Genomic DNA, 11,492 nt, shown 5'->3' on the forward strand with positions numbered 1-11,492 from the left:
GGGGAGGGGCAGAGAGAGAGGGAGACACAGAATCGGAAGCAGGCTCCAGGCTCTGAGCCATCAGCCCAGAGCCCGACGCGGGGCTCGAACTCACGGACCGCGAGATCGTGACCTGAGCTGAAGTCGGACGCTCAACCGACTGAGCCACCCGGGCGCCCCTGTATTTTGTATTAAAGGAGGAGTAAGTACCTGCTTGAAAGAAGGAATATATATATATGTGTGTGTGTGTGTGTGTGCGCGCGCGCTTAGGGTTTTAGAAAAATATAGTCTGCATACATATTATGCATCTGTACACATGACTTAGGATACAAACTTTCTGAAGGTGAGTAGGTATATGGCTTACACTTAGCATCTCTATAAAGATTTAATTTATTAGTCAATTGACAGAGAAGAAAATGCAATACATTAACACCTGGGAAAGACAATTTTTAAAATAATTAAGGCTATGGGGCGCCTGGGTGGCTCAGTCGGTTAAGCGTCCGACTTCAGCTCAGGTCATGATCTCACGGTTCGTGGGTTCAAGCCCCGCGTCGGGCTCTGTGCTGACAGCTCAGAGCCTGGAGCTTGCTTGGGATTCTGTGTCTCCCTCTCTCTCTGCCCCTCCCCCTCTTGCACTCTGTCTCTCTCTCTCTCTCTCTCTCAAAAATAAATATACGTTAAAAAAATTAAAAATAAAATAATAAAACAAAATAAAAGGTTGTGAGATACAGGTCGATCACTAGTAAGAAACACGCAGCAGAACAACGATGATGGGCTCTTATAATTCTATGACTCTGTAGAGAGTTACAAACTTGTGGTGAGCTCAAGTATAATCTCATGAGTGCCTCACATCTACATCTGGATGCAGGAAGAAAACGTAATAGCAGCTCCATTTGACGATGGAAAGAGAAGGCTCAATGAAATCAAGGGATTTGCCCATAGTCTACACTGCCTTCCCCATACAGCACACTGCCTCAGGAACCCAAGGAAAGGGTGAATGCGCCCACAGGTATCAAAGCCAACTACAGCCTTCATAGGTCAACAGAAACAGCCTGCCCCAGAGTGCGGAACCCGACTTCCCATCAGAGACATTTTAGTGAATAAGTGACACGTAGTCTGGAAAGAACATTCCAGGCAGGGAATATGGTGATGAGATTATAAACACAGCCTTCTTATTTGCTTCTTCCAAGTGTAGTCTGATCATGTGCCTGAGACACGTTGTGACATTTACTCGAGCAGCAGTGTTGAGGACACAGACGAATCACTCTTCCAGAGAGGGAAGCAGACACCATCAATCACTATCTGCATGTTTCAGAACTAGAAACGTGTAGCCGAGGCCAGAAAAGAGAACATTGGAAGGTGGCTAAAAGGGAAAGAACACGGAGTTCCCCACTTATCTGCCAAAGAGGTTACTCTAAAAAGTGATATGGAAATTGGGGGTTATGTACTGAGATTTTCCCGCAAATAGTAAACACACATGTCCCTCCAAAGCTCGGCAGGAACATGCCCCGCTGAGCATCGTAAGGGTATCTTAACTGATTAATTATTATTAATGCCATCTTTTATTTAACTAGCAATTATAATCTATTAGGAACATTTATTCACATCATCTTACTTATTCAATCCTCAGAAAAATCCTATAAGGCTCATTAGTAATATATTATTATCTCCCTGTTATAGACAAAGAAAAAGGGGATTCTGACGTCTCCTTGCTTCAGCTAATCTCCCTAAGCTGCACAGTGCGCACTTCTGACTCCTGGTCCGTTACCGACAGCAACTGCAGGAGACCGGAGAGGAGAGGGGGAAAGTCTGAGACATGGGTTCGGAGCAGAGAGAACCTGAGAAGGCCGGCCGACCAGAATTCCTTCCAGTTTAGGGAGTCCCAAGTCCGGAGTGGCTGTGGCTATCTGACACACAACCAGACCGATTAGCTGGACCTTCAGGCACACCTACTCACTTTGAATCTTCTTGCGCCACTGAGCGCTGGCTTTCAGACTCCCGGCCTCTGAAGTCCTGTGAAGTTTCTGGGCGGCAGAGTTGGAACCAACTTCAAACTAGTTTAAGCCTCTGAGTCAGTTCACAAACCCTCCCTTCTCCGGCCCCGGCCCCGCGGTCAGCCTTTTGCATCACATCCTACAAGCGTTTTTGTTCTTTTGCACCCCTTTGGGGGTTCCTCCCTCTGCCCTTCCTCGGTCTCTCTGCGCTGCCTCCCCCCCCCCCACCCTTAATCTCCCCTGACACCCCGTGTCTACTCCATCCACCCTCCCACCATCAAGGGCTCCGTGCCCCTCACCCCCAGGAGCCCCTCCGGCGTCCTCTCCCGGACACCTACCTGGGCTGTGCCGTCACAGGTCCCTCCTTGGTTCTGTCTGCCTGAGACCGCCGGCCTCCGTCCAGGGCCTGGGAGCCATGAAAGTCTTCAAGCTCTTTGTTACTTTTCCTCCTTAGCTTATAATGCTAGGTCATTAACAACAGACAAGAAAAGATGGCATCAGCTGTGGTTCCCGGCTGCAGCCTCCAGAAGTGTTATCTCAGACCCCAACATTGCAACAAAGAAACCTCACAGTTGGGTCAAGCGCGAAAATCGGAGGACAGGAGGAGAAAACTTCAGCTTCCCAAATTCCACTGCCCTGCGGGGGCTCCCCCTTGTGGGAGATGCGGGGCATGGCAGGCAGGACCCGGCTGGGACCGTGCCTCCGTGGGAGGAGGGCCAGGGAGCCGAGCGCTCGCACCCCAGGGGTGTGGAGTCCGACGCCAGCCACAGCGGGCGAAGGACGGCCTCTGCGGGACGTGCCGGGCTGAGACCCTCCACAATTAATCAGGGGAAGGTTCTGGGGAGACGGAGCCCTCCGTGCCTGGAGGTCTCCGAGTCCAGGTGAGTGTGGCATGAGTCACGGGGCTTGCACAGCCTACGCTCTGCATGGGAAGTGGTGGCTGGCAACCGTGTGCCTCCGCCTCGTGCCCAGGTCGCTCACCGGCACAAACGCATCATACAGTCGGACATTCACACTGGGCTGTTCCGCAGAGACAGGCGTGGTCTCTGCCGTCTGAGTAAGGAGAGGAAGGTCCAGTCTCCTGGACTCTGGCCAGCGTGGGCACAGGGCCCTTCGGAGCCCTGGCAATTTACTACTGCTCCCCACCCTGATGGAAACAGACGGTGTGTCCAAACAGTATCTTTCTCCAGAGCGATAGAGTCTCATTCATTCTCCCTTCCCCGGGCAGGCAGGTGGGAAATCAAACGCATTTACCCCTTCTGCAAGTAGACTCCAGAGGCTCGTGCAACTGAGGAAGGAAGGCGTCCCGTGCACTAGAAAAACCACCAGGGGAGCGAAGAAGGCCCCGCGTTTCCTGACTGCCTCCTGTCCCATGTGTCTAGACTATGCTCTGTCTCTGGAGAGAAGACACTGACCTTCCTCAGTGCAGGGCAATGAGCTGAACCATTAAGTTGTATTGATTGACCCCCCACCCCCCACCCAAGCCGCGAGGACAGTGTGCTGGGTATGACACAGATAGAGAGTCCCAGACGGAGCCTGCAGGAGAGAATCCATCATTATGTCGAACGCAGGGGAAACAACCAATGGTCTGTTGGGATGCTCTTTATTTCCCAGAACGGATAGTGACTGAATAAAGAAACTTCGCAGAATGACAACCGTGCTTTGGCCAGAGTTCCCCACACGGGTGGTGATACATTATCTCATTTCATTGCCACACCAGTTCTGAGACCTTGGTTGTGAAGTTAGGTTATCTCCATTTCATAGATGAAGAAACTGACGTCAGAGTGGTTAAATGACTGTGGAGGCAGCGGCAGAGACAAGGAGCAAACCTAAGTCTATTTAAGCCTGGAGCTCTTCTCGCCCTAGCACGTCGCCTCAGCGACCCTTCTAGCTGTCCTGGCAAGGGAACTCTGGCCAAGGGGTCAACATAAAACGTCTCCTGTCGGTTTCAGCAAAGCGAATCTCAAGCCAGTTCCCACTGACCTCTGTTAAATTCTACGATCTCCCTGATGTTCGTAGCAGCTCTGTACTGGGTCACACAGAAGACCGAGCTTGGGATAAAATCAGAAAACTCCATGTTTTAAAAGCCATAGCTTCATGGGGGCGCCTGGGTGGCTCAGTTGGTTAAACGTCTGACTCTTAATTTCGGCTCAGGTCATGATGCTCCAGTCGTGAGACTGAGCCCCATGTCAGGCTCCACACGGAGCCTGGAACCTGCTTAAGATTCTCTCTCTCCCTCCACTTCTGCCCCTCCCCCGCTCATAAGCATGCAGCTCCCTCCCTCTCTCCCTCTCAAAATAAATAAACTTTACAAATAAAATGATAATAAAATAATTAAAAAAAAAAACAGGGGCGCCTGGGTGGCTCAGTCGGTTGAGGGCCCGACTTTGGCTCAGGTCATGATCTCACAGTTTGTGGGTTCAAACCCCATGTCGGGCTCTGTGCTGACAGCTCGGAGACTGGAGCCTGCTTCTGATTCTGTCTCCCCCTCTCTCTCTCCTCCCCTGCCTGCGCTGTCTCTGTGTCTCAAAAATAAGTAAACATTAGGGGCGCCTGGGCGGCTCAGTCGGTTAAGCGGCCGACTTCGGCTCAGGTCATGACCTCGCGGTCCGTGAGTTCGAGCCCCGCGTCAGGCTCTGTGCTGACAGCTCAGAGCCTGGAGCCTGTTTCGGATTCTGTGTCTCCCTCTCTCTGACCCTCCCCTGTTCATTCTCTGTCTCTCCCTGTCTCAAAAATAAATAAAACGTTAAAAAAAAATAAGTAAACATTAAAAAAAAATGAATAAAAAACATAGCTTCTTCATGGGCTCTCCGTCCATAAGCAATACAGACACTACAGGTGTAAAAACAAAACAGACACCCTAGGCCAAAGGAGCTATGTGTCACCAAAATGATGATGATAAGTTGATTCACGACATGGTTCCCGACCACAGATTCAAGAAATATCTCTCAGACCTATATTGGGCTCTGGGCTAAATATGAAAAAGGCAACCGGCCCTGAAGACACTTAAACTTCGGTATATCAACTCGGGTCAAGTATAAAACAGCAGTAAGGATTTGGAGAATTCAAGCTGCAAAAGCAAACAAACAAACATCTCTTCCGCGCAGATGGATCTAAAACTGAGGATCTTTGGTAACAGGGATGCTGTGAAGGCTAGAATACGAGTCTGGACATTCTGCTCCAGAAGAAGTATCAGGGGGTTTAGCACGTGAAGGATGCTGCGTCAGGTGCTGGAGAACAAACAGGACGATGGATTGGGGTGAAACACTTGCTCCTCTCTGGGCTGGGCAGAGCATCCCATTCTGACCCCACACCAGACACAATGCAATACGCTGGAAAGACAGCAACCCAGGTATAGAAGGGACCGGAAATCATGTCCCGAGGAATTCGGAACCCTGGAAACGTTCGGGCAGATGCAGATGAAACTCCATATAGAAAATAATGACTGTCTTCAAATACCCAAAGGACTCTCAGATAGAAAAGGGATGGGATTTTGCTCTGCCGAGCATCAGGGCATAGATTGGAACCAATGGGGAGCAGCCTCAGAGAGAATGCTATTTTATTCACTAGAAGAAAAATATTCTGGTAGCTCAACCCAAAATTGGAAAGACCACTTCCCGTCTGGAGAAGGCTAGGAGGGCTCTGTCATCGGAAGTTCTTTCGGTCAAGGAGAGACGCCCATGTGCACAGATCTACTGGAATGAAATCACCCTTCGGGATCCCTCTATGGGGCCTATGAACAACACGAGGCCCAAAAGGAGAAGTTGGATGGAGAATCCCATGAACCCTTCACACAGAGCATTCAGCTCCCATTGAGGGATTTCATGGTCTAATATGCTCATCAAAGATCACCTAAGCCCATAGTGTGCCTGCTGCCTTTTCCTCTCTTACCCTCGAACACGATTGTTTATTTTACTCTCTCAGGTAATTCCAGTATTTAATTAAGTGGACCATTTAAATGCCCTTCGGCATCGCAGACAACCCAAAGGAAAAGGTAAAACTCCTCGACTCTGTTCAGTTTAAGGAGGATCTCGGGTTTTATTTATTTATTTTTTTTATAATTTTTTTTTTACATTTTTATTTTATTTTTGAAAGACAGAGCACAAGTGGGGGAAGAGCAGAGAGAGAATGAGACCCAGAATCAGAAGCAGGCTCCAGGCTCTGAGCTGTCAGCACAGAGCCCGATGCGGGGCTCGAACTCACAAACTGTGAGATCATGACCTGAGCCGAAGTCGGGCAGTTAACCGACTGAGCCACCCAGGCGCCCCAGAGGATCTCGGGTTTTAAAAAGAGATGTTTAGAAGCTGTCTTGTTGAATACTCCCACCCCTCATCTCTGAATTCAGGTGAGTCAATTGAGCATGGCCCGATCTCTGTCCGAATGCCGAGCTCCAGAGCTAATTCCGTCACAGGCCACTCTAATGGAGAAGTAAGCAAAACGTACGCACGCAAGATGCATCAGCAAGAAGGGGAAACAAAGGAAAAGAAAAGTGACACCTGTAGGAGGAAGAAAGGACCTAAAATGAATCGGGATTTTATAAAGTCAGAATTATAGTCAACTTTCAAAATACCACCTCTCGTCGGGCCAGGCATTCGGACACATTAGCGGTGAAAGTGCAGGTGAAATTGTGTGTGACACTACCTTTTGCATGGGCGTGCAAGCCTTCCGGTGCATGTCGGGGAGGTGGAGGAACAGGGGCAGGAGGAATGAACAAGGTAAAGATGGTCGATGAGGAGGAAACGGTATGGAGCTCTGAGGTGCTGGCAGGTGGCTGGTGCTTGAATTGTTTGCATGGTGCGACCCCGCGGCAGGGCGGTAAAAGCGAGTAGAAACCCGGCGAGGGTGGCAGACGAAAGAAACGGTGTGTTAAAGAACGGGTCTCTGATTCAGTAGAGGGGACAGAGGGCATTAAGTGGACAAGGGAAAAGACACAAAGCTTAGTGATGGAGGGAAAGGGAGAAACGTGAGATCACTAAGGGAAATTGAGAGGCAGGAAGAAGTGAAGAGAGAGCCTCTAGGGAGTTCAAGGCCTCTGGGCTCTTTCCAAGACCATCTAGGAGTCTCAAGAGATGGTAAGAGATGGGGGTAAACGACGAGGGCAAAGGAAGACCCTAGGCATTGAAAGATGTGAGTGGACAAAGGCAGAGAGGAAGCTGGACTCATCACGGGAGTTAGTTTCTCCGTTCCTAACTGGCTCATTCCTTCCTAGCTTCGGAGCTCAGCACCTTCCCGGCTGGAGAGGATTGTTAATCCATCAGAAAAATCCGAATCCATCCAGTGTTGACTCATCACCTTCTATATGCTCAGCTATGCCACAGAAATAGAAATCAAAATGGTACTAAAGAATCATGCTATGAAACGTCCCACGGTAAGCTGAATTATTATTAGTCAATTAACAGGCCTTTATTTAGTAAGTCCTATGGGCTGACGACTGTGGTAAGCCCTAGGAATATAGTCAGGACTAGCAGGCGAGCCCTCATGGAGCACACAAATAATGAGGAAGGAGGAGAGGGCAGCCAAGTGTAAAAATGACTGCAGAGAATTCTAGAGCGCTGTGGAGAAAAATAACATACAAAACTGGGTTCCCAGTTTTTAACCATTTTTTTTATAGAAAAGGGGTGTGAGAATAGGGAATCAGGAGTAATCAGTCCATAGGAAGTATCCCCAGTCAACTCCCCAGGGTCCAGAGGAGGGTTGTCGATGCTGAGCCCAGCTGGGGATCACTGGTATAACTGGTGGGGAGCCAGCCTGGGCAAGAAGACTGGCCCTGCCCCTCAGGAAAAACAGGCTCATAATGGAAGGAGAAAGCCTGTTACTCAAGATCTTTCCCTCCAGATCACGCTCGCCCTGCCCTATCTGACCAGTTCAGTTGGTGTGGCCACCACCCGTGGCTAAGTGAAAAAACGGTCCCTAAGGAGCCTCTCTGATTTCCTGAACTTTCTGTCCATCTTGCTCTTCTACTTGGGTTCACAGATGAGCCCAGCTCTTCTCATCCACCCTAAACGTCCGTTTCAGGGAAGCATTTGCATTTCCTTGGCACACGTACAGTGTGCTGAGTTCTTTTAGGCCAGGCCAATTACAACAAGCCCTAAAATTGCTGAGCCAAGTGGTTTCTTCAGGGATCTGCTTACATTCCCTCCCTGGAAAGGGCAGGGGGCCCACTTTGTACAGTCTGCACACAAAAAGGGCACGTTCTGCTTTTAAGGCGGAGTAGGCATGGGATGCTTTTACCAAAGAGAGGACGAGGCACAACCAATTTGCCCTTTGGTTTTACTCGCTTGATAGGGTCGCATGCTATTTAAAATGGGCAAGATGGGCTCAGGGTCGGCTCCCTTGAAGACTCTCTTGAGGAAGGGCTAGAGAAGATTTCAGTGTAGACCCCATGGGACCTCAAGCGGGCAAAACAATTTGTGTCAATACCTTCTCACAACATTGCAATTACATTTTTGTAATCCCATTCCACAGGGAATTGCCCCAAAGTTGTGGTTGTTGGGGTTGGTGTTTCTGATTTGGAGACTGTTACATGATGACTTTTCAATAAGTTCACCTCCCGGTTTATTTTCTATTATGCTAATATCAGAATGCGTAACATTCCCTAAGTCTCCCTAGCTAAGAGAAGGACATTGAGGGATATCTTAATGGGAGCATGTCAAGTTGGAGAGGAAAATCTGAAGTGTTCGCACGGGCCAAGATGACCCACATGTGTCCAGAGATACCTAGAGCAGGCATTCAGTACCGAACTTCCTTACCCAGAGAGAAACTAAAGGGTTCTGAGGTCAAACCTGCCATTTTTAATTCGGAAGACAAAGGAATCAGGAGGGCAAATCTCAGTTGCAGATGGATAAATACATTCTAGGAACCTAAGCTGGCTTCAATGCCCTTCTCAAAAAGCCTGGCATTGTGAGCACGAGTGTTAATGCTGGCTGGCACCCTCCAAGGAGTGAACGTCCCTGGGATCCCCAGCCCTGCTTCACCCAGAAGCTCTCCGGCAGTTTCCGGCCCCCCTGGGGACCAGCAGTTGGAAATAACCACAACCCCATGCTCTGGAGGAGATTTTCCAAACTGAAGTTTCCCTGACCCAACTACAGGGATGCTTAGTTTTCCTATATCAACTAATGAAGAGTAGATACGAGCATTTTCGACCCAGGAAAGAAAGGCCATCTTAGGCTAAAAGCAGCTTTCGATGTGGAAAACCAAAGGGGGTATGAGGAGAGTCTGGTTTCTTTAATTAAGAAGACAGCTGGACCCTCATGAGCTGTTCATCTTCAGGGGATTTCATAGGTCCTTGGCCAGAGACCAACATGGGTCACAGAAAGAGGCACCCTCCCCCCGGCCTTTCTGTTAAAGTAAGAGCTTTAGTCATGTGGGTGTTGCTTATCCAAAGAATATTCTTTCTTGCCCTGAAGTCAGCATAAAAGAATGTGCTGCCAGGTTATCTGAGAGGCCCACAGGGAGATGCCAGTGTGACAAGCCCACGGGTCCCATGCCACAGTCTTTAACTGTGAAGGCCAACAAGACGCCATTTTCACTGCACCTCCCAAGGCCTACTGTCTTCAGGCGGCACAACAGCAACGAACAAAGAACTTAATTGTAAGTCGTTCCCCATTTCACTGTGAAAAAGCCAAAGAAATCCGGTAGCAGGGCCCTGGATGTATGAGTAGGGAAATGGGTGACAAGAAACCGAGGGTGGGAAGAATTTAAAACACCACAAGCTACCCAATACTGTTGTTTGCACGGGATGTTGCCGTGGTATTCTCTGCTAAATTTTTCCCCGCCCAATGCTTTGTGGAATTCTCCCCATTTCTGTGTGTAGAGAGCCCCAATAACTCTTCAAAAAGCAAGCCAAGCGTTAGCTAGCACCACCGTTAAGAGTGGGGGCAGAGCAGTGGCAATGGGACCCACACAATGGCATCACCCGTCATGGAAATGCAGACCTATGTCCAACACCCTATTTCTGACCTTGCCTCACCCTCTGTCAAGGCCGTATTCCACCCATAATGATAGGTTATGGGGATAAGTCTGCACAGCTAACAACAAGCCACTGCTGATGCCTCTTTTTTCCTCGGCAAGGAAAGTGTAGAAAGTCCACTTACTCCCACTGGCCACTGGACAAGTGCCCAGCGGCTCCCTGGGGACATCAGCTAGTGACTGTGTCACAGTTCATCCTTCCTTTGGCCAAGCCCTCCCTCGCAGCTGCTGAGCCGCCAAGCTCTGACCACTCATTCTCCACGTCTTCTTGCATTAATCCCTTTCTTTTCTTCCCGCTGCAATTGTCCTTTTTCTCTGTCTGGCTTTTGCTACCTCTTCCCATTGGTTTCCCAGGAATCCTGTCTCCCCACATGTAATCCATTTCACATGTGACTCTCAGTTGAGTCTTCCTGACGCCCCTCTTCTGTTCCAAAAACTCTTGATGAAAGTCTCTTGCCTACTGGTCTCTGCCCAAACACAGGGCTTTTGCATTGCCTCCCGATCAAAGTCCAACAAATAAACGGACAGCTTTGTCCACAAAGATTAACTTCTCCAGCGACTCACACGTTACTCCGTAAGTAAAGGACCGAGACCCAGAAAACTGCTCCCACTTCATGGAGCCCAGGCACTGGAGGTGAACTGCACATGCGCTGTCCAAATGGGTTTCTCTCCTCTTTATGCTCTTTGTCCCCATCAGGAAGCCCTTTCTGACATCTTCCCTGAATTATCCCTCAGGTTCTGGAATGTGCTATCTTCAACTGTTGTTTTAATAGCGAGTTCCACTCACGGAAACGAGACTAGCAAAGCAAAAAAAAAAAAAAAAAAAGGAACGAGTGACTCCCAAGGAAAACACCAAAGAAGGGCAACATAGGAAATGGGGGAAGGAGCCGAAAGGTAAGCGAACAGATGTTTGTGACTCTTGTGCGTGTAACACCCTGCATCTTAGGCCCTTAATCATCTACAGGCTATTATCCTGGATTGTGAGGGGTATCCCTCTGCTGTCCTTATGCTTCCGTTACTCAGAACAAGTATTTATCATATATCATCACAATTAGACTCTACTAATAATCCGTGAGGATAGCAACGGTTTAATCGAGGAACGTGCCCACGGAAATAGGGCAGATACCAGAGCAGTGCGTGAAGACTAAATAAAGCAACTTGGAGAATGAGGCGCAGAAAAATGGGTCATGTTACCCATCATTACAATATTGCCATTTCTGAGGCTTGACGCGACCATGGCTACCGGTGGGCGTTACCTCTTCACAGCGAGGGGCGGAACACCCCATACATATCACACACACTTCTGAGGATCCCAATTCTAGAGTTTCTTATCACGTGTCGATGATCAACATACAGGAAACTCCCTTCATAGACAGCCTACAATAATCATTCCCCAATCCTCAGAAGATGTATGGACTATAGTCATTATAGCTTAGGGAGGTCAAGACCGAACTCATTTTTAAAACGAAAAGAAAGATAAAAGAAAACAGGAAGCAAGCAAACAAATTCTGGAGGACAACTTATAATTCGCCTGATTACCCCCAACACATT

General features: G+C 48.9%; 1 long non-coding RNA gene across 1 annotated transcript in view; it reads right to left on the reverse strand.

Annotated features, from left to right (window-relative positions):
* The window catches only part of LOC122231528, a 45,963-nt gene extending 43,324 nt beyond the window's left edge, over positions 1–2,639 (reverse strand). The window contains exons 1-2 of the long non-coding RNA XR_006208765.1: positions 2,544–2,639; positions 2,312–2,436 (exon numbers count right to left, since the gene is read on the reverse strand). This is a non-coding gene — a long non-coding RNA (uncharacterized LOC122231528). The remainder of the gene's footprint in view (positions 1–2,311; positions 2,437–2,543) is intronic.
* Between the last annotated feature and the right edge of the window lie 8,853 nt (positions 2,640–11,492).

This window comes from Panthera tigris, chromosome D1 (genome assembly GCF_018350195.1).
Source record: "Panthera tigris isolate Pti1 chromosome D1, P.tigris_Pti1_mat1.1, whole genome shotgun sequence".
NCBI lineage: Eukaryota > Metazoa > Chordata > Mammalia > Carnivora > Felidae > Panthera > Panthera tigris.